The 24,861-nt window shown below is 39.4% G+C and overlaps 1 long non-coding RNA gene and 1 other non-coding gene across 2 annotated transcripts in view; one reads left to right on the forward strand and one right to left on the reverse strand.

Moving 5' to 3' along the window:
- The window catches only part of LOC141630053 (uncharacterized), a 108,856-nt gene that overhangs the window by 34,318 nt on the left and 49,677 nt on the right, over positions 1 to 24,861 (forward strand). The gene's annotated exons all lie outside the window — the stretch shown is intronic.
- Positions 5,953 to 6,059, reverse strand: LOC141634985 (small nucleolar RNA R71). Its single transcript, XR_012539698.1, has one exon. It is a non-coding gene; the product is annotated as a small nucleolar RNA R71 (small nucleolar RNA).

Raw genomic sequence — 24,861 nt, forward strand, 5'->3', positions numbered from 1 at the left:
ATTAAATGATCAATTAAGAGTATTATCCTTTAGGTATGACCTAGAGGATCAACTGATCACCACCGTCTCACGACAGTAATGTCAAACTCTAGTCAGCCAATCATTACCGATATGTGTGGACCAGTTGACAGTAAAAATACTTCCCAATTGTATTCTTTAAAATGAGACTTAAACATGTGATCATCATGATCAACAGTTGTGATCGCATTATTGTCGGAGGACACATATTCCAACAAACCAGTGTCTAATATTAATCTGTAAGTCCTAATGCCCTCAATGTGTGCTTTCATCTTGTTTCCCATGGATACAAACTGTTAAGCTTCTCTTATGGGCTGGATTATACGATATCCCTGTTTAATGTGATAAATATGAGTAGTTTCACCAGAATCTAACCACCAAGTATTACTAGGTACTTCTATAAGATTTGATTCAAAGCAAACAAAACTATAATGTTTACCTTTCTTTTCGAACCATGCCTTCCTTTTAGGACAATCCTTCTTGAAGTGTCCAGGTTTCTTGCAAAAGTGACACTTCTTTTCTTTTTGGATCGTACTTTCAGGTCCTTTAAAGAAAGACTTTCCCTTCTTACCCTTCTTACTCGGTTTAGCCTTACTGCTGCTGGCACCATCATGACTCAGGAAATGAACAACTTGATCTTTCATCTTCTTTAATCTCCCCTCCTCCTGTATAAGCATGGCTTTTAACTCTTGATAGTTCCATTTATCTTTTATGGTGTTATAGTTCACCTGAAACTGGCCAAACTCATAAGGTAGAGAGTTAATGATGAATTGTACCAAGAAAGTATCACTTACAGCCATCCCTAAAGTCTTCAACTTTGCTGCCAGGTTAGACATGTGTGTCACATGATCATGAATCGGTTGAGACCAGTCAAACCTTTTAGTAGTCATCTCACTCATTAAACTACCAACAATTTACTTATCAGCTAAATCCGACTGTGAACACTCCTTTACTTTAAGCATGAATTCCCTTGCTTTCTCTGTTTTAGGCATGGAGGGCTTAATGTTATCTGCCATTGTCATCCTCATGAGGTGTAAACCCAATCTGTTAGATTTCTCCCAAGACTGATAATGACACTTTTCGGCTTCGGAGCTCTGAGGTGTAATTTCTGTTGGCACCTCATCTGTCAGGATGGCAATGTCCAAAGTCATTATACCCAGTGTATACTGGATCTTTAAGGCCCATTCATCATAATTAAGCCCATTGAACTTTATAAAAGAGTCAGCAGATGCAAACATATTTGGAGATGCTACAAACATTTATACATGTTACCAATTACTGCTTTGAAAAACTATCATACGGATTCAAATAATATTATATAAACTTTTATACATGTATTTAAATGACCTTTGGGCAACACTTAAATACAAGTAACCATCATTGATGTTAATGTATACTTTAATAATTAATTATAATACACATGAATCACATAAGAATGCTATCTTTGGATATACATACTATTAGACCCACTTTATGAATAATTAATCCTTTTATATTATCAACTATATTTAATGACTCACCTTTGGGTGATCTCCCAAAATATAGATGACAAAAATAAATTGATCAATCTATCTATAATGTCATTTATACATCTCTTTTAATCATGATCAACTAATAACTTTTATTTTAAATGTCTAAATATAATATAAGAAGGCCACTTTGGTGACTACATATCATATGCAAAATAAACATTTGACTTTAATGGTATATTATGTTTCAATGTGTTAATACTTCATAACACTAATTACCTTTTACTTTAATGTTAACTATTCTATTGTTTAACTTCATGTGTGTTAGTATAAGAAATCTGTTAACCTTTATATCTTCCCAAACACACAGCCTAAAGGTAACAATATAATACGAGTAAATATGCTGTCATAGTGCCAAATGGTAATTACTGAACAATAACAAACTATGGTCCTGCAACTTTGACTGGTAATCCATACAATTTGCCAAATGGTAATCACCAAGTCCCCATAACATAATCTATCATTTGCATATAGTTCTTTGATTTATGCAAAAACAATAATAATATTAATGAAAAACATTATTATGTAAAAGTGCATAAAATAAAAAAAACAATACTGATGCAGCGGAAAAGAGAATGTAATGTTCCATCCTTCATACGTAATTTATGGTCATAGAGATTGAGAACATTCCAACATTGTCATACTGATCAAGACAAAAATTTGCAGGGGATCGGATAGTGCTAACAATACAACAAAATATCAATAGTATCACTTGATTATTCGCAATCCCTCATAGCAGACGAACAAAAGATGAATTCAATTCGACTTGCAAAAAATACACTTTTATGGATAAATTAATTAAGTTTATACCGCTCTGATACCAAATGTAAGATTAACTTTACGATTTCAATGATGAAATCAGTCCCAAGAATCAATATAGACTTGAATTAATTCAACCCTAATACAATCAATAGACGGAATAAAGGACTAACCTTGGTCCATGTCTTACAGACGCAATCAATTTAATAATAAGAAGTATAAACCAATTGATTCTCCTCCTTAACCCTTTCTTCAATGTTCCTGGATGATGGAGAAGAAACTGTCTTTCACCCTTCTTGGTTTTGATGTACGTATGTTTTGTTTTGTCAGAATAATTGTTTCTGTATTTTATTTCTGTCACGTAGATCCTCTTATTTATATAATGGGCTACGTACCTTTTCGCAAAAACAAACGCGATCGTACCTTTTCGTGAAAGACGACTTATTAGGGTAAGGTAAGAGGGAATAATAACTCACGAACTTTAATTACATTAATCGGGACCGATCCATCACGATACCGTATTTTATATTAAAGTTTCGTAATATTAATGTGAACTTAACTTTTATTAAAACCCGAAACACATAGGCCATACGAATATTATTAATTATTCTAACAGGAGGAAGTAGCATTTAGAGGACAATGTAACCAGTCGAAACTCCCCCGATTGACACAGTTCTATACGATTCTTATAAACAGTTACTCTGTTATTAAGACTACGATCAGATAGATTGACATGAGCAACGCTGAAAGAATCCCCTTTCTCAATCACAAATTCCCATTCTTGTCTGGAAATCCTAAACCCGTTATTCCCTTCATTTCTAGAAGCTTTTACTTCAATGTAATCTTTGCTCTCTTCTTCCCCCACTAAAATGGGCAAATTATATCCTACTCCAAGGAGTAGGGAGCATCATACTCCCATAAAAGTTATAAACAAAATTAAAAAATAAAAGAAAAAGAAAAATAGTTAACTACCCAGTACATGAATAACTACCACTACTTATTCATTGTACGTTTCTTTTTCTATTCCAAATTACTCAACTTGTCAATTTAAAATCATATAAAATTCATCAAATATATAGTTTCATTTGGTTGTACTCAAATTTACGAAGTTAATAGTTTATAGACATTAAATTAAACCACCACATTCAATGAAATTAAAAATGAATATAATAGGGTCATTGAGTGAATATGACATTAAATCTCTCATATTCATAAAATTGTACTATCATATTCACTGAGCTCAAAGTGAATATGATAGTGAATATGACACTACATCATACAAATTCATCAAATTACACTATCATATTCACTGAATTCAAAGTGAATATAATAGTGTCATATTGTGAATATGACATTCCATAATACATATTCATCAAATTATACTATTATATTCACTGATATGTTCATTTTATATATACTTTTACCCCTCATTTTAGCTCGGTTTCTATTGATTATCATACTTTAATTAGTATATTTTTGAGCTAATTTTGTGTTCTAGGTGTATTGTTGTGTTTGTTACGGTTTTGTAGGAATCTAAGCATTTAGAGGCTTTTCCCTATGATTTTGTACACCAAGTTCACTAAGCTAAACAAGGCCAAATATTGGACTAAGTATGTGAAGATTACTTGGGTTTTGCATGAAGATTAGTGGATTGAAGTAAGGAATTACAAATGAAGCCAAATGCAAAGTCAAGCCCAAAATAAAGGTCCATATCAAGGTGCAAGCATTGGATGCCAAGAGAGCTTAGGATGCTAGGAATTTAGAGCATTAACCGGGTGATTAATCGCACAATTAATCACCAACATTGGATACCCTTAGCAATTAAGAGGAGAATTAAGACAATTGACCGAGGATCACATGACCCCGATCGGGGCCGCCTAACCCCGATCGGGGTTGCATGACCATTGGTGCTTACGTTTTTCTCCTCCTCTCCTATAAATAGGAGAGGTATTCCTAGGTTTACGGCATCCCATTTTACGTCCAAGTTTACTACATTAAGCCTCAAGCATTATAAGTTTTCTCTCATTAGTTTTCATTTCAAATTTAAGTTGTTTAAGCATTCCTTAGTTAATCTTTCAACAATTTGTATTTCAAGAGATTCTCAAGCATTTGTTATTCAATCCTTTGGTTTTAGTTATTTGTTCTTCCATAAAAGTCTTCCTTATTAAGGTATTTCTTATTACAAGTTTACAATTTACATCATTGCTTTAGTTATCACATAGTTATTATAATCAAGTATTTCATATTTACTTAGCTTTATTCTTTTCGTATGTTATATCACCTAATTAGCATAATTCATATAACCATGTTCAACATTACTTACAATTTAGTTTACATTTTACATCTTACTATGAGTAGCTAAATTCTCTAGTCTAAAGGCTAGGGGAGCCATGCAAAATCAAACATATAATATGATTAAATAAAGTTCATAATAATATTGATCAATTGCTTCCATCACATGTTTGCTTTGTCACGCTTAATCTTTGATTATCGGCCGTAGTTGTAGATTAAAACTTTTTTATTCGTTCTAAAGTCGAGAGGCACGGAATTGAATTAGACTAAGCATGTGTGCTAGGACGACCTAGTCATGGACGAGAGTTTTTCTAGGACCCGGTCTATGGTTGATACTAATATCGTAAGGTGGGTATCTTTAAGCCTAAGTAGTTGACAAGATTATTAGTATCAAGTTTATCATGTTCATATGTTTACCTTTGCATGAGTGACCCGAACCCTTTAGACTATCTTTTATCATATTATTTACGTTTCAATTTTCATTAATCATCAAACCAAACAAATCAAACCCAAAACGTAATCGACCTTGATAAAAATCCACCCATTTCCTTGTGTTCGACCCCTATTACTACATTAACTTGTGTCTAGGGAAATTATTTTTGCATAGGTACGCGATAAGCTTATCAAATTTTGGCGCCGTTGCCGGGGAAACGGTTTTATTGCTTTTTGAATTGTCGATTTTTATCTTGTTTTTCTTTGTCTTGGGGAACACTTGTTCCTTGAGACCGTTACTTATCACTTCTCTAGAAATTGTTGTCTTATGCCCAGGTCCTCTCGAAGTGGAGAATTGCTTTCACTGGATTCCGATCCCGAGAAAACATTTAGGAGAAGACGACGTTTTTGGAGGGAAGTGAAAGAAGCCACTTCTCCCGTACAAGTTGAAAGTGCTAGAAAGTCTTATTTAGACGATCTAGAGGTTCTTGAAGAGGAGGAGGTTTCTTGTTCATCAACTCCACCACCATCACCATCTACTACCAAAAAGATGGTGACACTTTCCGATCACTCAAAGCCCACCGCGGCCATGCTTCCGGCCGGAATCACAACCACTCAAATCACCGCGCCGGACTTCGAGATCAAACCGGCTTTCATTAGCCTTGTGGAGAGAAAGCAATTTGGAGGAAGTCCTTTGAAGGATCCCAATTTGCATGTACAAAACTTTTGCGACTATTGCTCCATGATCCGTCAAACGGGCGTCACCCAAGCCCAAATAAGGGAAATACTTTTCCCTTTCTCTTTGAAGGACAAGGCCAAGCTTTGGATCAATAGCCTTGACCGCACCGCCATGGAAATCACCAATTGGGAGACTTTGGCTCTTGCTTTTTATCAAAAGTTTTTTCCACCGGAGAAAACTCAAACTTTGAGGAGCCAAATCACCGGATTCCATCAACAAGCTCTTGAGAGCTTATATGAGGCTTGGGAGAGGTATAAAGAGCTTCAAAGGCAATGCCCACATCATGGGTTAGATGATTGGTTCCTAGCAATAACATTCTACAATGGATGTTGTGCCGAGTCCCGAAGGATTCTTGATTCCGCCAACAATGGGCTGTTTGATCAAATTGACACCGATCTTGCTCATTCCACGATCGAATCTATGGCGATCCATGATGCCCAATATGTCAATTCTCAAGTTGTGCCATCTAAAGGTAAAGAAGAATCCTCTAACAACTCTGTTTTGCTAGCTCAAATTGCTTTGCTCCAACAACAATTGGCGGAAAGGGATGCTAGAGATTCCATTCAACAAGTCAATGCCATGTCTTCAACGAGCCAAATCGTTGTGTGTGAAGGTTGCGGAGGTGCGGGCCACTATGCCGCTCATTGCCAAGCTCCCATTGAAGAGGTAAATGCCTTTTTAGCTTTAAGACAAAATGCACAAAATGCTTATCCACCGGGTACATTCTCAAACACATATAACCCAAATTCAAGGTTTCACCCGAATATGTCTTATAGAAGCAACAATGTGCTAAATCCTCAACCACAACCCCCACCACAACAAAATGCCTATGTCCCTCAACAACAAAAATATATCCCTCCACCGGGGTATCAAAATCAACAAAGGCCCCCACAAAACAATTTCCAACAAACTCAACCTCCACAACAAAATGCCCAACAAAATAACCAAGAGGGAGGTAAGCTTGAGGGCTTGATAATCCGTATGCAAAAGGAATTGTTGGCTCAAATTCAAAAGAATGAGCAAGCTCAAAATGCCGCAATCAAAATGTTGGAGCAACAAATGGCTCAATTGGCCTCATCTAGCTCTTCAAGGAAATCGGGTCAACTACCCCCTCAAGGTGAGCAACCTCATGCTACCCTTAATGCTATCTCCTTAAGAATTGGTACGAAATATGATGGGCCATCCATGCCCAAAGATGATGAGGAGGTACTTGTTGAGTTGGAGGTCTCTCCAAATGATAAGGAAGTTGAAGAAATTCCCAAGAAAGTGGATGACCCACTTGTTGTTGTTGAGAAAGACAAGGAAGTGGAGGATGCTCTTCCAAAGAAAGATATTGAAGCAAAGATTCCGGAAAGAGTCAAAGTGCCATTTCCTCATAGGTTGGCAAAGCATCAAAAGAATTCCCAATTCGGTAAGTTCATGGAAGTTGTGAAGAACTTACAGGTAACCGTTTCTTTTACCGAATTAATCACTCAAATTCCATCTTATACTAAGTTCATGAAAGACATTTTAACTAAGAAGAGGACTTTTGATGAGGTTGAAATAATAGCTCTCACCGCCGAGGTGAGTGCTCTTTTGCAAAACAAGTCCCCTCCTAAGTTAAAAGATCCCAGTAGCTTTTCTATTCCATGCACAATTGGTACCTACCAAATTGATAAAGCCTTATGCGATTTAGGTGCTAGTGTGAGTGTCATACCTTACTCTATTTGTGCTAAGCTTAATATGGGAGTCTTAAAATGCACTAGTGTCACATTGCAAATGGCGGACCGTTCTATAAAACGCCCTTTGGGAGTTTTGGAGGATGTTCCCGTTAAGGTTGGTAAGTTTTTCATTCCGGTTGATTTTATTGTTCTTGACATGGCCGAAGATGCCCAAATCCCAATCATTTTGGGAAGACCATTTTTACACACCGCGGGTGCGTTGATCGATGTCAAGAACGGTAAAATTAAATTGGAAGTGGGTGACGATAAGGTCACATATAATTTGAATAGTGCCATGAAGAGTCCTATTATAGAAGAGTCTTGTTATTCTATTGACATTTTGGATGCCGTTAACATTGTTATAGAAGACTCTACACCTCGATCTTTGTCTAAAGATCCCTTGGAGGCACTCTTGCTTTTAGAATCATTTGCAGGTGATGATGAGATTGGAAATGAAGATATTGATGCTTTGGAGCGAGAATTGGATGGAGAGGAGCTATTATTGGAGGAGAGCTCACGCTTTATAGGCTTGGTTGCTACACCCCAAGATGTTGAGGTACAAAAACCCGAGCTTAAGCCTCTTCCTTCCAATTTGAGGTATGCTTTTCTTGATAATGAGGGAATGTGTCCGGTAATCGTTAGTGCTAAATTAGATGAGAGTCAATTGGCTAAATTGCTTCATGTCTTGAGGTCTCACAAGAAAGCCATTGGTTACAAACTTGACGATTTAAAAGGCATAAGTCCCGAATTTTGCATGCACCGAATCAATCTTGAGGAAGATCATAAACCATGTGTCCAAGGTCAAAGACGACTAAATCCTAACATGCAAGAAGTGGTAAAAAAGGAAGTGCTTAAATTGTTAGATGCGAGAATTATCTATGCGATTTCCGATTCTAAATGGGTGAGTCCGGTCCAAGTGGTTCCTAAGAAAGGAGGAACCACCGTAGCCAAAAATGATAAAAATGAGTTAATTCCAACTAGAATTGTGATGGGTTGGAGAATGTGCATTGACTATAGGAGGCTAAATCTAGCCACTAAGAAAGACCACTACCCACTACCTTTTATTGACCAAATGTTGGAAAGGTTGGCATGTTACAAATACTTTTGCTACCTAGATGGCTATTCCGGGTTCTTTCAAATACCCATTCACCCGGATGACCAAGAGAAGACCACGTTTACATGTCCCTATGGTACATTTGCCTACCGTAGAATGCCTTTTGGTCTTTGTAATGCCCCCTCCACCTTCCAACGTTGCATGATAAGCATATTTTCCGACTACATTGAGTCTATCATGGAGGTGTTTATGGATGACTTTAGTGTTTATGGTTCTTCTTTTGATGCTTGTTTGACTAACTTGTCCAAAGTTTTAAAGCGTTGTGAAGAAGTTGATTTGGTGTTGAATTGGGAAAAGTGCCACTTCATGGTAAATGAAGGAGTGGTACTTAGTCATATTGTTTTGGAAAGAGGAATTGAGGTGGACCGTGCTAAGGTCCAAGTTATTGAGCAACTACCCCCACCGGTAAATGTGAAGAGTGTAAGGAGTTTCCTAGGCCATGCGGGTTTCTACCGCCGTTTTATTAAAGATTTTTCTAAGATTGCCAAACCCCTTACGGAGCTTCTTTTAAAAGATGCTCCCTTTGTGTTTACTAATGATTGTCTTGAGTCTTTTAATAGGATCAAGAAGGCTTTGATTTCCGCACCTATCATCCAATCACCGGATTGGAACTTGCCATTCGAGATCATGTGTGATGCAAGTGACTATGCGGTAGGTGCCGTGCTAGGACAAAGAAAGGACAAGGTTCTCCATGCTATCTACTACGCTAGCAAAACCTTGGATGCGGCTCAAATCAATTATGCCACGACGGAGAAAGAGCTACTTGCCATTGTCTATGCCTTAGACAAATTTCGCTCTTACTTGATTGGTTCCAAAGTCATTGTTCATACCGATCATGCTGCATTGAAGCATCTCCTAGTCAAACAAGAAGCTAAGCCAAGGTTCATTTTATATATACTTTTACCCCTCATTTTAGCTCGGTTTTTATTGATTATCATACTTTAATTAGTATATTTTTGAGCTAATTTTGTGTTCTAGGTGTATTGTTGTGTTTGTTACGGTTTTGTAGGAATTTAAGCATTTAGAGGCTTTTTCCTATGATTTTGTACACCAAGTTCACTAAGATAAACAAGACCAAATATTGGACTAAGTATGTGAAGATTACTTGGGTTTTGCATGAAGATTAGTGGATTGAAGTAAGAAATTACAAATGAAGCCAAATGCAAAGTCAAGCCCAAAATAAAGGTCCATATCAAGGTGCAAGCATTGGATGCCAAGAGAGCTTAGGATGCTAGGAATTTAGAGCATTAACCGGGTGATTAATCGCACAATTTATCACCAACATTGGATACCCTTAGCAATTAAGAGGAGAATTAAGACAATTGACCGAGGATCACACGACCCCGATCGGGGCGGCCTAACCCCGATCGGGGTTGCATGACCATTGGTGCTTACGTTTTTCTCCTCCTCTCCTATAAATAGGAGAGGTATTCATAGGTTTACGGCATCCCATTTTACGTCCAAGTTTACTACATTAAGCCTAAAGCATTATAAGTTTTCTCTCATTAGTTTTCATTTCAAGTTTAAGTTGTTTAAGCATTTCTTAGTTAATCTTTCAACAATTTGTATTTCAAGAGATTCTCAAGCATTTGTTATTCAATCCTTTGGTTTTAGTTATTTGTTCTTCCATACAAGTCTTCCTTATTAAGGTATTTCTTATTACAAGTTTACAATTTACATCATTGCTTTAGTTATCACATAGTTATTATAATCAAGTATTTCATATTTACTTAGCTTTATTCTTTTTGTATGTTATATCACCTAATTAGCATAATTCATATAACCATGTTCACCATTACTTACAATTTAGTTTACATTTTACATCTTAGTATGAGTAGCTAAATTCTCTAGTCTAAAGGCTAGGGGAGCCATGCAAAATCAAACATATAATATGATTAAATAAAGTTCATAATAATATTGATCAATTGCTTCCATCACATGTTTGCTTTGTCACGCTTAATGTTTGATTATCGGCCGTAGTCGTAGATTAAAACTTGTTTATTCGTTCTAAAGTCGAGAGGCACGGAATTGAATAAGACTAAGCATGTGTGGTAGGACGACCTAGTCATGGACGAGAGTTTTTCTAGGACCCGGTCTATGGTTGATACTAATACCGTAAGGTGGGTATCTTTAAGTTTAAGTAGTTGACAAGATTATTAGTATCAAGTTTATCTTGTTCATATGTTTACCTTTGCATGAGTGACCCGAACCCTTTAGACTATCTTTTATCATATTATTTACGTTTCAATTTTCATTAATCATCAAACCAAACAAATCAAACCCAAAACGTAATCGACCTTGATAAAAATCCACCCATAGCAATTCACGACGTAATTTCCGTTTCCTTGTGTTCGACCCCTATTACTACATTAACTTGTGTCTAGGGAAATTATTTTTGCATAGGTACGCGATAAGCCTATCATTCACTAAATTCAAATTGAATATAATAGTGTTATATGATGAATATTACATTAAATGACATGTATTCATCAAACTAAATTATCATATTCACTAAATTAAAAGTGAATATTATACTCTCATATGATGAATTACACCGCCCCAAAATCACAAAACTAACAATGAATAATTAGAGACAAAATATAAAAATCAATTCAATTAATACACTTACCTGATAAGTTAGAAGATAATCAATCAAAATACAAATCTAGGATTACAAAACTAATAGGTTTGGAAATTAAATTTTATGCATAATTTTTTTTGTAATTATGAAATATCTAGGTAGGAAAGGGGAGGAAAAAGGGTTTATACCAAGTGTTGTTAACTGCTTAATATTGTGATTGAATTTTTTATCTTTAAATTTTATTTATTTTATTTTTAATAGTGAGAGTAGGAAGTATCATACACCTGGGTTTATGGTATAAGAATTGACTAAAATGTCATACGGGAATCCTGTCTCCTTTTCTTGATTAACCAACTTCACAGCAGCCCCACCATCTCTTTCAGTGTAGTATCGGAAAGCAGCCTCCTCCCTTTGTCTACCGGTCAATGCGTTCTGAGAGCTACATGTACTTTGTAAGACCGGAGCTTTTCCACTGATTTCTTATTAGATGGATATTGTGCGAAATATCGGGCATATATTAGCAGAATATTCGTTCCTCATTATTAGAGCATCTCCAATGGTTTATCTTGAGAACTTGCTTGCAATTTTATAAAATTGTAAGCTAGTAGCTTAACCATTGGAGTAGTCCAAGTAGACTAGCTTTGCTCAAAATATTTTGAGCTAGTAGCTCCATGGGGCTACTTGCTTAACTGGACCCACTAGATATATGTACCCAATAAGAAAATAATGGCCATACTAATTAAATTTTAATTTTATGTTGAAAATTTGGAACTTAAATAAATAAATAGAAAAATGTGTTAAGTGGGTCCAATCAAGCTATTAGTAAGTTGGCTAAATCATTGGAGCAAATTGTAGCTTAAAATTGTTGTAGCTCAAAAATTTGATGTGGCAAAGGTAAGCTAGTACCAACTAGCTTACCAATGATGATGCTCTTAGTAATTGTTTCCTATTTAATAGCAATTACTTTTATCCATTCCTATTTTCTAGCCATTAGTTTTGGTAACAAATCAATTTGTTACTCCTTTGTACTATAAATTCGGCAGATTATCAATGAGCAAAACAACACAATTACGATGTCTTCTCCTCTGTACTTCACGCTTCAATAGTTATAATGGTATCATCGAGCCAATTTTTCTATAAAAAAAAAAGAAAAAAAAAAGAAAAACACAAAATCAAAACTCAACACACCTCCTTCATGCCATGACTAATGGCGAAGTTGCAATTTCTTCCCAATCGGGAACTTCCACACCTAGAATTAATCCCCTTTCTCCGCTTTATCTCGGTTCAGGGGATCTACAAAACCTTAAACATTCTACAGTTCTCTTAAACACCCATAACTATGATGACTGGAGTCGTTCGATGCGGATGGCGCTGAAATCTCGTCGAAAATTTTGTTTTTGTGACGCGACTGTTGAAAAACCGACGGATGCGTTTATGCTTGGACAATGGGAGGTGGTTCATTGTATAATTGTTTCCTAGCTTCGGGCTACAATTGACCCGTCTGTGCTTGAGAGCGTTCTATATGTCGAGGATGCAGCCGCTATATGGAAGGATTTGGCAGAACGCTTCGCCGTGGTTGATGGTACGTCGATTCATTCTTTAAAAACCGAACTCGGTGAATGTCGGCATAAGAAAGTGTAGGAAATATCGGTATACTTCCAATAACATTATAAAGATTATAACGAAATTATAATTATGAATACGAGTCATAAAAGAAATTACATAAACAAAATAGTAGAGGATTAATAATCAACCTTTGGTCCTTACAAATTCGGCCTAAGAACAATATCAAAATGATATTCGCCTAATCGTTGCACCCAAGATGATATGAGAAATGCCCCTCAAATTGCTAGAATGATATCCCCTTAATGCTTGAAGAGGAACCCTAATTTCGAAAATTTTAGGGTTTTTGTGTTTATTTTGATGAGAGAATTTTTGGTAAAAATTACGTTAAGAAAAATGATCTTCTACCCTCTTATTATAACCGAAATAAGAGAAGTAAATGGGAGATATTTTTCTCCTCATTTTTGGCCAAAACAACCGAAATAATAAGGAGGATTATCTCCTTATTTTCGGTTTGTCCACCTACCAAAATAAGGTGATTATATCTTCTTATTTTTGGTAGTTTACAAAATGTATATAAAGTGTATAATTTATAAATTGTCATTTAATTTATTCCGTATTAATAAGTCTATATACAACAGCTTGCAGTCGATTTATTAATGCCGGTTTGTAATAATTTATTATGACAATATCGTATAATATATATACTTTAACTATAAATATCGCATATTTATAATTAGCTAATTAAATATAACTGGTTACGTTTAATTACGAATTAACATCTTAATTCGTTCAAGCCAACATTATATACATTAATTAAATATAACATATTATATTCAATTTACGAATTGACAGTTAATTCATCTCAGCTAATATTATTTAATTAAATTAAATAATCGTCTCATCAACACATTGACTAACTGTTTAGTCAAATACATGGACTAACCTTTTAGTCAGGCATCAATGTGATTATATTTTCATACAATCACATCTCTCAAACACATCCTTTAGGTGTGACTTTTAGGGATCAGTTGATCACCGCCATCTGTATGATAATAACGTCAAACTTTCTAGCAAACCAACCGTTATTAAGTATTCGTTAATCAACTGATAAAATACGAAGTATACCCTTGTGAACCTATAAGAGGTTTATAAATGTTATCACACTAATTTGTGGAGGACACAAGATCCAACAGAAAGGTATAACTGTTACTGAATATTACGACAAATTAAAAACACTTTGGGATGCTCTTACCATACATGAACCCCCGTTTGCTTGTGAGTGCGGTAAATGCACTTGTGACATCGCTGCCAAAGTCTTTAAGAGACTTGATAATGAACGCCTCCACCAATTTTTTGTGGGCCTCGACCGTAGCTTGTACGGACCACTCCGCAACTAAGAATTTTAACTTGAACCACTCCCTTCTCTTAACCGCGGGTATCATGGCGTACTTCAGGCTGAACGACTTCTTCAAGATTATTCGTCATCTCCTGATGTGACTGATGTTGTCGCTTATGCGGTCCCTGGTGTTCAACGCACTCCTTCCGATTGGAAGGCTTTGCATGAACAGGAAAAATTAGAACGTCGCAAATTGTTTTGTGATCACTGTCAAATTAACGGGCATAATTTAAAATCCTGTTTCATTAAACTCAATAAATTTCCGGATTGGTGGGGTAGTCGACCTCGGACATTGGCTGAATTATGTCGTAGTAAGGGTGCGGTTGCGGGTTCTGCTGCGAGCACGAGTGCAGGGGTAGGAAGTAGCTCGGGGTCTGGGTCACCTGATGACGGCCTGGTCCATGCTAATGCTCTTCATACTCTTTCCTCGGATCGTTTATCTGGTACGTCTGTTTCTTGGATCATAGATACCGGTGCTTCTAACCATGTTACAGATGATTTATCCTTATTTACGGATAGTATGGTTATCCCTCCAAGGGCAGTCGGGCTGCCCAAAGGGAAACGGATTTTGGCGTCCAAAAAGGGCACGGTTTGTATAGATAGCCATATTGTTTTACGACGGGGTCTCTTTGTTCCACATTTAACTTGCAATTTAATTTCCGTTTCTCTATTAACGGAAGACAATGATTATGTGTTGCAATTTACTAAAGATCGTTGTCTCATACAGGACCGTTCCTTGAGGAAGATGATTGGAGTAGGTGAGCTTCGGGATGGACTGTTCTTGCTGTCTTCAACCAATTCGACTACGGTGAACACGCTTGGGTCTTATGATTTGTGGCATCGAAGGCTCGGTCATCTAGGGGCAAATGTGTAATACTCCGTATTTATAAGTCTTGGGGTACTCTATCGAGTAGGCCTTACTCTGTCGAGTAAGGGTAAGTTGCAAAATAAAATAGTTTCTGACCTGTTGGGTACTCGATCGAGTAGCTGGGGCACTCGATTTAGTAAGGGGGTACTCGATCGAGTACCTTGGGTACTCGATCGAGTATCCGGTTTTACGGGGAGTTTTCTCGGGTTTTGTTAATTATGCGATTAAGGTATTTAAGCTTCATCGTCATTATTCTAAATCACTTTTACAAAACCTAAATTCCTGTTTAAGAGAGAAAGCAAACAAGTTCATCATCTTAATCGCATTCTTAGCAATTCCCGGAGTTCAGACGGTCAGTTCTTGTCGTTGTTCGTACCGTTGAGTTCCTTGCGTCGAGGGTAAGATCTATGCACCCTTTTTATTATGTTTCCTTCGTTTCGGTTAAACCCTAATTTAGAGATTGGGGGTTTTTATGTGTAGTATGTGATGTGGTAGTCTCTATGTGTTGTATGATAGGAGGAGGGTTCATAGAAGAGGCTTTTTGACTCGGCGAGAGAGACCGTCGATTGTGTGCATACCAGGTAGGATTTCCTACTCGGTATTAGTCCCATAATGGGATATTGGTTGATGTATTGTATTTGGTTGTTTGATATAATAATTGTCTTGTGATTGTGGTTGTGATCGTTGTTGATGGTTCGCGAGGCGTGGCCTCGGCCGAGTGGGGTCACTTGCGGAGTGGCTTCACGCCTAGTTTCGCCTCTGTGGAACCCGCCACAAAAGGGATGTGCACATTAATGGACAGGGTTTATCGCTCACTATGTGGAGCGGGGATTTGTGGGTACGTACCGCAGTCCCCCACTGGCATGGTCCGGTCCAAAGGGACAGATCAGATTGAGATGATTGGAATCGATGGGTTGTGTGTGTGTGTGTGTGACGCTTAAGTTTGTTTGTTTACCTTATCATTGTTGTTTATATTGATTGTGTGATTACTATCGACCCGGTGTTGTTTTGTAAACCTGCGGTGATCCATTCGGGATGGTGAGCGAGATATTGAGCGGTATTGAGATGAGTACTGGGATAGGCGGATGCCACGACATGATGATAGGAGTCTTCCGCTGTAGCCTTTAGTTTATTTACATTTCATTAGAAATAAATCATTTGAAATCATGTATCGTACTTTTGGTTTGGTTTTGAGGATTGTAACTATTCGCTAAACTATTTATATTAAACGTTGTTTCTTCATTGTTGTTTGATTATCATTGCCTCGAGTAACCGAGATGGTAATGTCTTCATACCTGAGTGGTCCTGGTAAGGCACTTGGAGTATGGGGGTGTTACAAATGGTATCATAGCGACGATCCTGAAACCTGTAACCAATGAACCTAATGAACATAGGGAGTCAATTAAAATGAACCCGGGGTAAAAGTGGTAGGAGCTAGTGCAAAGGCTTGGGAGACGTCCTGAAGTCGCAGGGGTCGCCCTACAACTTTGAACCGGTCACATGGGGGAAGTGTTTGTCGAGTCGTATGTGCGTTTGGTTAACTTGTGTAAGAATGTGGTGAAATGTGTTAATTGTTGGGTGTTGGAGTAGAAAGTTGAGCATGTGAAAGAAAATGGTGATATGTGGGAATTTGTTGAAGAGATGATAACATGTTGGATGATTTACAATGTGGCATTTAATAACATGATGAAATGATCTCGTAGATGGTAGAAAAGATGCGTAGCATGTGTATTATGATATAATGTGGTTTATAAGTTTAGCATGTTAGCATATGACGTAACATGTGGGTAGCTTTTATGTATTAGCGTGACTCGATCGAGTGGGACTGACTCGATCGGGTGGGTTTTTGACGATTTTGAGTCCAGAATCGTGTTTTTGGGCACTCGATCGAGTAACTAGGGGTACTCGATCGAGTAGGGGTCACTCGATCGATGTAGCCTAGATACTCGATCGAGTAGGTAAGAGATCGAAGGTCCATTAAGGTCCGATGTTTGGGTACTCGATCGAGTATGTTGGGCACTCGATCGAGTAGCCCGTTACTCGATCGAGTGTGTTTGGGAACTCGATCGAGTAGGTTCTGGGTGTCGTGTCTTCGTGTTTTGAAGTTTAGTACGTATGTTCATATCTACCCTTTCTTATATATGTATAGTTTCAAGATGCCGCCCAAGAGAACTGCTTTGTATGCGAGAGCTGAGCTTATGACCGTGGATGACATCGTTAAGATGTTAGAGCACCAGGATGCTCTTACTGAGACCCTAAAGAAAGTGAATGAGGATAAGAATAAGGATAAGGAGAAGGAGGTTGACCATTCAAAAATCAGCCTTTACATAGCGAGGTTTAACCCGAAAGAGTACAAGGGAGTTGGGGAGCCTAACCTTCTTGATAGTTGGCTGAGAGAGATGGAGAACATATTAGATTTGGTTCACTGTCCTGATGAGATGAGGGTGGAACAGGCTGCGTTCTATCTGAGGGAGGCAGCAGGCAAGTGGTGGGATTCAGTGAAAGTGAGTGCTAAGGAAATATATACAAACCAAGGCTTACCTGCTATACCTTGGGAGGAGTTTCGTAGGGCTGTGAGGAAGGAGTTTGTACCGGAACATGTGAGGAGTAAGATGAGAGAAGAGTTTGATGGTTTTAAGATGACTGCTGAGATGTCTGTGGCTGAGTATTACAGGCTGTTCAATGAGAAGTCTAGGTATGCTGAGGATATGGGTTTGAGTGAGGAGAATCTGGCATTGAGGTTTGAGAGGGGGTTGACCCCTAAGATTATGGATAAGTTACCCGTGGGAATCCTTACAGATGTTAAGGAAGCTTATGAGAGAGTTGGGAGAGCTGAGAGGTTGGTGGAGATGGCTCGGAGAGGTTAGGTGGTGAGAAGAGGAAGTTCGAGAGCGAGGGTGGTGGCCAATCGAATCACAAGAAAGGCAACCACAATCGATCTAAGGGATTTTCTTCCTGGGTCCGGGTTCGATCTTTGGGGCTTCCTTTGGGCGTGGGCGTGGAAGTGTGAGTAATAGTTGGGGAGTGAACTGCTATAGCTGTGGTGGTGTAGGCCACAAGAGACATGAGTGCACAAGTGCACCGATCTTTCCGCAGATCTCGCGAGCTTCGCGAGCAACAGACCGGCTGGATCATGGCCAAACCGGGGAAGTCAGAGTTACCAGAGTGGAGGCAACCGCAACGGCAGTAATTCTTATCAGAAACCACCAGCGAACAACAACAACAATCAAGGGTCGGGTGCTAAGCCGACCACTTCAGCCAGTACTGTCCAGGGAGGTGGGCAGAAGACCAGTGGCAAGTTATTCATGATGGAGAAGAAAGCAAATGAGGAAGATGCGCACGTTATCACCCCAGACATTCCTTGTTAATGGTATTCCTACCTTTTTTTGTTTGATTCGGGGCTTCTCGACGTTCGTGTCTTCGAGTCATGTCAAACAGTTGGGTTTGAGAGTATATGAGTCTGTTAGTGAGCAAGTTTTCATACCTTCGGGTGAGTCTGTATCGTGTGGGAGATTGTTCAGAGATGTATCTTTGATAGTTGGGCAAGTTGATTTCCCGGTAGACTTGCTAGAGTTTCCTTTTAACGGTTTTGAGATGATAGTTGGGATGGATTGGTTAGGAAAGTATAAAGCTAAGATAGACTGTCATCAAAAGAAAGTGTCTTTAAGAGGTCCTAAGGGTGTTAGTGTGTCTTATCGTGGGTTTCTAGTCAAACCCAAAGTTAAGTTGATTGCAAATCACCTTGAAGTCTTATCTGAGGAAGGGATGTCCTCTGATCTTGTGCCATGTGAGAGATGATCGGATAGAGAGTCCGACGCTTGATGAGATACCAGTGGTGGGGAGTTTGCGAGATGTTTTTCCGGAGGAGATTCCGGGGTTGCCACCGAAGAGGGAGATAGATTTCACTGTTGAGTTGAAGCCAGGGACGGGGCCAATCTCTAAGGCACCGTACCGTATGGGTCCTAAGGAGATGGAGGAACTTAGGAGGCAGTTGGATGATCTAATAGAGAAGGGATACATTAGACCAAGTGTATCGCCGTGGGGAGCACCCGATTCTTTTCGTGAAGAAGAAGGATGGGAGTTTGAGGTTATGCATAGATTACGGGAGCCGAACCGTGACGATAAAGAACAAGTATCCTTTGCCAAGGATAGATGACCTGTTTGATCAGTTGAGCGGTGCAACAGTCTTTTCTAAGATTGATTTGAGGTCGGGGTACCATCAGGTGAAGATTAGAGAGGTGGACATACCAAAGACAACTTTCACGTCGAGGTATGGCCATTATGAGTATGTGGTGATGCCGTTTGGATTGTCTAATGCGCCGGCATTGTTTATGGATTTGATGAACAGAATTTTTAGACAGTTCTTGGACCAGTTTATAGTGGTGTTTATCGATGATATCTTAGTCTACTCTAAGACTAAGGAGGAGCATGAGGAGCATCTGAGGATCGTGTTGCAGACTTTGAGGGATCATGAGTTGTATGCTAAAATTTGTCTAAGTGTGAGTTACGTTAGAGAAAGTTGCTTTTCTGGGGCATGTGATCTCTAAAGATGGGGTAGCTGTGGATCCGGCGAAGATTGAGGCAGTGACAAAGTGGGAAGCACCGAAGAACGTTGCTGAGGTTAGGAGTTTCTTGGGTTTAGCTGGATACTACAGACGGTTCGTGAAGGATTTCTCCAAGATAGCTAGACCGATGACAGCGTTGATGAGGAAAGAGAACAGGTTTCGTTGGGATGAGAGTTGTGAGACGGCGTTCCAAACATTAAAAGAGCGTTTGACCACAGCTCCTGTCTTAGCATTGCCTGAAGGGAGCGAGAACTTTGAGGTTTATACGGATGCCTCGAAGAATGGGCTGGGATGTGTGTTGATGCAGAATGGTAAAGTGATTGCCTATGCTTCTAGGCAATTGACGCCTTATGAGGAGAACTACCCTACTCATGATCTGGAGTTGGGTGCAGTGGTGTTTGCTCTCAAGATTTGGAGACATTACCTTTATGGAGCAATCTTTAAGGTATTTTCTGATCACAAGAGTCTCAAGTACATCTTCACGCAGAAGGAGTTGAACATGAGACAGAGGAGGTGGATGGAGCTGATTGGCGATTATGACATGGAAATCATCTACCATGAAGGGAAAGCCAATGTTGTAGCTGATGCTTTGTGTAGGAAGAGTGTACATTCCCTATGTACAGCTCTGTCTTTGATGAGGCTGAGGGATGAGGTAGCGAGTTTTGGGATACATATGATGCAGAAAGGAGATGCCATGGGTGATATGACAAAGACATCCGGAGTTTTATGATGATATTCGGGGTAAGCAGGCTTTGGATCCTAAGATAGTGGAGTGGAGAGCTGGAGTAGAGAAAGGGACAGTGTCCCGGTTTTCTATTCATACAGATGGTAGTTTGAGGTTTGATGGTAGGTGGTGTGTTCCTAATGACGAGGAGTTGAAAAAGACTATCATGACAGAGGCACATTGCACACCATATTCAGTTCATCCAGGTGGAGACAAGCTATACAAGGATTTGAAGAAAACGTTTTGGTGGCCTGGGATGAAGAAAGAGACAGCTGAGTTTGTGTCCCGTTGTTTGGCATGCCAGAGAGTTAAAGGGGAACAGAGACGACCACAAGGTAAGATTCAGTCTTTAGAGGTACCTGAGTGGAAGTGGGAATCCATTTCCATGGATTTCATTGTGGGTTTACCAAAGAGTCAACAAGGTAACAACATGATTTGGGTGATAGTGAATCGTCTGACCAAGTCAGCTCACTTTGTTCCAATGAAAGATACATGGACTAAGGCACAATTGGCTATGGCTAATCGAAAGAACGTGCTTAAGTTACATGGAGTCCCTAAGGACATAGTGTCTGACAGAGATGCGAGGTTTATATCGAGGTTTTGGAAGGAGTTGCAGGAATCGTTGGGAACAACTTTGAAGATGAGTACAGCATTTCATCCTGCGACAGACGGGCAGACTGAGAGAACAATCAAGACTCTTGAGGATATGTTGCGAGCTTGTGTGATGGATTTTGGTGGTAGCTGGGAGCAGAGGTTGGACTTGATAGAATTTTCTTACAATAACAGTCATCACACCAGTATAGGTATGGCACCGTTTGAGGCTTTGTATGGGAGGAGATGTAGGAGTCCAATTTGTTGGGACGATAGTGCTGAGGCAGTGGTTTTAGGACCAGAGATGGTGTATGAGATGGTGGAACAGATTAAGATGATCAGGGAACGGATGAGAGCAGCCCAGGATCGACAAAAGAGTTATACAGATCTACATCGTCGGGACATAGAGTTTCAAGTTGGGGACAAGGTTCTTTTGAAAGTTTCTCCTATGCGCGGGGTTATGAGATTTGGGAAGAAAGGCAAGCTAAGTCAGAAGTTTATAGGGCCTTATGAGATCTTAGAGCGAGTTGGGGAAGTTGCTTATCGTCTGGCTTTACCAGCTGCGTTAGAGAGAGTGCATAATGTGTTTCATGTATCGCAGCTGCGGAAGTATGTGAGTGACCCGTCACATGTGTTAGAGGCAGAGAGCTTAGAGCTAGATGAGTCCTTATAATATCTTGAAGTGCCTAAGCAGATTCTAGACCGAAAGGTTAGAAAGACTAGGAGTGGTGAGACAGTTTTGCTTAAGATCCTGTGGTCTAACCACGAGACCGAGGAAGCTACATGGGAGCCAGAGGAAGCTTTGAAAGAGCGTTACCCTTTCCTTTTTGATCAGGTATGTATGGTTACGGGGACGTAACCTTGTTTCTTTTAGGGGGGTAGGAGATGATCGCGAGCAGTTTTTAAGAGTTTTATACCCCTTTTATATGTTGTGTCGGTGTGTTGGTCGGGATGAATTGGGTTAGTGTCATGTTTTATGTTGAATTTTGTTTGACTTTTGAGTCGGGAATGTTGTGGGAGTACCTTTGTTTAGTAGTGGTTTGAACTTCGGGGACGAAGTTCCTTTTAAGGAGGGAAGACTGTAATACTCCGTATTTATAAGTCTTGGGGTACTCTATCAAGTAGGCCTTACTCTGTCGAGTAAGAGTAAGTTGCGAAATAAAATAGTTTCTGACCTGTTGGGTACTCGATCGAGTAGTCAGGGGCACTCGATCGAGTAAGGGGTACTCGATCGAGTACCTTGGGTACTCGATCGAGTGTCCGGTTTTACGGGGAGTTTTCTCGGGTTTTGTTAATTATGCGATTAAGGTATTTAAGCTTCATCGTCATTATTCTAAATCACTTTTACAAAACCTAAATTCCTGTTTAAGAGAGAAAGCAAACAAGTTCATCTTCTTAATCGCATTCTTAGCAATTCCCGGAGTTCAGACGGTCAGTTCTTGTCGTTGTTCGTACCGTTGAATTCCTTGCGTCGAGGGTAAGATCTATGCACCCTTTTTATTATGTTTCCTTAGATTCGGTTAAACCCTAATTTAGAGATTGGGGGTTTTTATGTGTAGTATGTGATGTGGTAGTCTCTATGTGTTGTATGATAGGAGGAGGGTTCATAGAAGAGGCTTTTTGACTGAGCAGTAGAGACCGTCTGATTGTGTGCATACCAGGTAGGATTTCCTACTCAGTATTAGTTCCATAATGGGATATTGGTTGATGTATTGTATTTGGTTGTTTGATATAATAATTGTACTGTGATTGTGGTTGTGATCGTTGTTGATGGTTCGCGAGGCGTGGCCTCGGCTGAGTGGGGTCACTTGCGGGAGTGGCTTCACGCCCTAGTTTCGCCTTCTGTGGAACCCGCCACAGAAGGGATGTGCACATTAATGGACAGGGTTTATCGCTCACTATGTGGAGCGGGGATTTGGTGGGTGCAGGCTGCGGTCCCCCATCGGGGCTGGTCCGGTGGACGATCGATATTGAGATGATTGGAATCGATGGGTTGTGTGTGTGTGTGTGACAGATTAAGCTGTCTGCTTACCTTATCATTGTTGTTTATATTGATTGTGTGATTAGTACGACCCGGTGTTGTTTTGTAAACTGCGGTGATCCATTCGGGGATGGTGAGCGATATTGAGCGGTATTGAGATGAGTCTTGATAGCTGGGATGCCACGACATGATGATAGGAGTCTTCCGCTGTAGCCTTTAGTTTATTTACATTTCAGTTAGAACAGTCAGTTTGAAATCATGTATTGTACTTTTGGTTTGGTTTTGAGGATTGTAACTATTCGCTAAACTATTTATATTAAACGTTGTTTCTTCATTGTTGTTTGATTATCATTGCCTCGGGTAACCGAGATGGTAATGTCTTCATACCTGAGTGGTCCTGGTAAGGCACTTGGAGTATGGGGGTGTTACAAAATGTGGTTAAACATATTCCTTTAGCTCAACCTATTCCGGTTAATAAAAACTTGGTGTGCACACAATTTTCGAAACAGGTGAAGGTGGTACGTAGCGATAATAGAAATGAGTTTAATCATATGGCAGATTATTTTTTACAGTAGGGTGTTCAGTTTCAAACTTCTTGCGTTGGCACGCCCCAACAAAATAGGCGTGTTGAACGTAAGCATCGGCATATTCTTAATGTTGCCCGGGCCTTGCCTTTTAAGGGAAATCTTCCAAAGAAGTTTTGGGGTGAGTGCATTCTTACTGCTGCTTATTTAATTAACCGGACACCTTCCGCTATTCTTAATCATAAAACCCCATATGAAATATTATTCGGTATTCCTCCGTCTTACCAGAATGTAAGAGTCTTTGGTTGTCTTTTTTTTGTACATAACCAAAAAACTCGGGGTGATAAGTTTAAGCCTCGTAGCCGGAATTGTATTTTCCTTGGTTACCCACACAATCAAAAAGGTTGGAAGGTCTATGTTATTGAAACAGAGTCTATTACTGTGTCTTGCGATGTCGTTTTTTATGAGGATGTTTTTCACTTTCCTGATCCGAGAAGTACCGCATCTGCTCCGCCACTAGACCTTTTACTTTTTCCACCTAATGACGAGCCTTGTTCGACTCCGTCTCACCCTGTTGTCACCGTCACTCATGACCCTCATACCGAGATGTCAGCCGTGGAAAACACGGGTGTTGAGGAACCCAAAACCACTATAATTGAGCCCGATAATAGTATCATTAACTCGCCCCCTGCCTCTGATCTTGGACGAGGACATCGTCTCAAATTTCCTAACTCACGGCTGCAAGGCTATGTTCTTGACTCGATTAACAGTCCATCTCTTCCCGACTCACCAGAATCTCCTTCATCTCCCTCAGGTACGCCGTATACTTTAGCTAATTATGTCAATTGTCATAAATTTTCATCTCGACATAGGCATTTTTTGGCTGCTATAACCACAGGTGTCGAACCCTCTTCTTTTAAAATTCCGATGCAAGATGATGGTTGGTGCCGGGCTATGCAAGATGAAATTGACGCTCTTGAACATAATGGTACTTGGGAATTAGCCGACCTACCTCCTGGTAAAAAGGCTCTCGGTTTTCGTTGGGTTTATAAGATCAAATATAAATTCGATGATTCTATTGAAAGGTTAAAAGCACGGCTTGTTGTTTTCGGCAATCATCAAGTCGAGGCTCGATTATGGGGAGACTTTTGCACCTATTGTGAAGATGGTGACTGTCTGTACCTTCCTTGCAGTTGCCGCTATTAAAAGATGGGAGTTACATCAAATGGATGTACATAACGACTTTTTACATGGTGATTTAAAAGAAGAAGTGTATATGAAGCTTCCTCCGGGTTTTAGCCGGGGTCACGATGGCAAGGTATGTCGTCTTAAAAAATACCTGTATGGTCTTCGTCAAGCTCCTTGGTGCTGGTTTGCCATGCTCGCTGGGGCTCTTCGCCAATACGGGTTTCGACAATCCTATTCCGATTATTCGCTATTTACATACTCTTTTAATACGGTTCGTTTACATGTTTTAATTTA

This window comes from Silene latifolia, chromosome Y (genome assembly GCF_048544455.1).
Source record: "Silene latifolia isolate original U9 population chromosome Y, ASM4854445v1, whole genome shotgun sequence".
NCBI lineage: Eukaryota > Viridiplantae > Streptophyta > Magnoliopsida > Caryophyllales > Caryophyllaceae > Silene > Silene latifolia.